Source organism: Biomphalaria glabrata, chromosome 7 (genome assembly GCF_947242115.1).
Source record: "Biomphalaria glabrata chromosome 7, xgBioGlab47.1, whole genome shotgun sequence".
Taxonomy (NCBI): Eukaryota; Metazoa; Mollusca; class Gastropoda; family Planorbidae; genus Biomphalaria; species Biomphalaria glabrata.
In genome coordinates this window covers 1,959,304-1,961,391 of record NC_074717.1, presented here as the reverse complement: position 1 = coordinate 1,961,391, position 2,088 = coordinate 1,959,304, and positions in this window count along the sequence as shown.

The window sequence follows — 2,088 nt, the reverse complement described above, 5'->3', positions numbered from 1 at the left end:
TTCTTTAGAAATATAAACAAACATCTATACATGTATTTCGAACAATTTATATTATAGGAATTGTTTATGAATATAAGCACTCCACCACCTATGACCACATCTCCACCCAGTTCTGACATGTGCCACAAATGGCTTCTTATAACCAGTCCAACACCTGGCTTTCGCGTGTGGCTCAGATATTGAGTTTGGCGGAATTTTTATCAATGTCAGGGGAAGAGGAGTAACTGGTGCCGAAAACAGGTATCAACCTAAGTCGACCTAGGAGAAGAGAAATTCCGAAATCAAGCGTCTTCTGCCATGCAGCTATACACAATCATGGGACAGCAGGGGCTCGTTATCTTTGGCTTCCCATCTAGAAGAAGGAAAACTCTGAATTCCAACCTCAAAACTGCCTTGCAGCTATACCTAAACACGGGAAAGGCTTCGGGAGTCGAGTCTGTGAACAAATCATGAGTTGGCGGCCTTTAGGCAGCTTGCAGTACACAGTGTATGTACACCCAGGCAAAACCTGCGACTCTGTTGATCCCAAACTGTATCTGCATTTCACGTTCTGTTGAATACAACAGCTGCGTGTAAGGGGCGGGGGAACTGATGTGGGGGGCGACATGGTTCCCGTTTACAGCTGATGTCCAGGCATTCATCTCATTTCTAGGACTGAAGGAGGCCATAGATTAAAATTAGATTTTAACAATGTTTTAAATTCTATGTAGGTCGTGTTTTGTTGCTTTGTTTCAGGGGTTGATGTACCTCACTCGGTCAGACTCTATCACCGCCACTCATTGATCAGGGAACATGAAATGCACCAAGATACCTGTGTGTAGTCGCTGAAGGAACTCTTTATGTTGTCTGTTGTATTTATGTGTATTTTTCTGTTGTGTTGTCTTTATATGAGAAAAGAGTCCTTGTAATCACAACAAATTTCCGTAAGGATTAATAAAGCTTAGTCTTAGTCTTAGTCTTATAGCGAGGACGGCTGTAATAGTTCTAGGGATATGTATTTACGTTCATAATCGTCTGACCTTTGTGTTCCTCATGGAACTTATGACACCAGTAACAAGAAAACCAGAAACAAATACTTTTTTAAACACAAAGCTAACGCGAAGTGTAATTGTATCAATTAGTTTGGATCCGTCATGAAATTAAATTTGTAATAGATCTAGACCAACAACAATAAATATGTGCGATTGATAATATTTATACCAATTGTTTTTGTTTAGCGCTATTTCACGCTTTTAGCTTTCTCAATCCGCTATGTTTGTAAAATATTTTCCATGTTTCAGATATTCCTTCAGAGTTGATGGACGATGGGGGATGGGAGCTGGCAGGGTTTGACCCCGGGACCATCGATAACGACAGTCCAGCGCGCAAATCTCACGACAAGGCAGCCATCCGCTATGATCCTATCTTATCTTATCTTATCTTATCTGTACCAGTTCGAAAATGTTGGGACGCACTAGAAAATATTGTTTGTTTCAATTTAGAGTGCGACCTATAAATAGTACTAACTCAGCTTATATCATCACTTCAGTCTACAATATCTTCCCCTCGTTTGAGATACCAAACAAAATATTTAATTACCAATAGTTAATTAAACCATATGTTGTTGTTTTTTTAAATGGATTCTTGTGTTGTTTGTTAAAAGAAATAATTTTGCCGAAATTTCAGTTTGATCCAAAATTGGGTGTCGGAGAAATATAAACGTGTCCAAACTTTGTACCAGACAGACAGACTGACAGACAGTCAGAATGACATACTGAGTTGATATAAGCTTTGTAAAATAGGCATACTCTCCACAGCCTCTTGATAGTCTTTAAATTGCTTCCCAGTTCATTTCACCCTCTGTCTCGTCTAGACTCCTCTGTGGAGCTCTACTCCAGCCCCCAGGCTATGGGTTTCAGAAGCCGTATTTTTCCCCAGGTTGTTAGCCATTCACACAATCTTATTTTATCCCTCAGGTCACGTGATATCTACAATGGTTTAAAGTTCATGTCATGTGACTTATTTAAGAGTCATATAAAACCAATTTTCTAGAGATGGATAAAGATCATCGCCAATTCTCATACCCATGATTATCCTCTCTCATTGTTT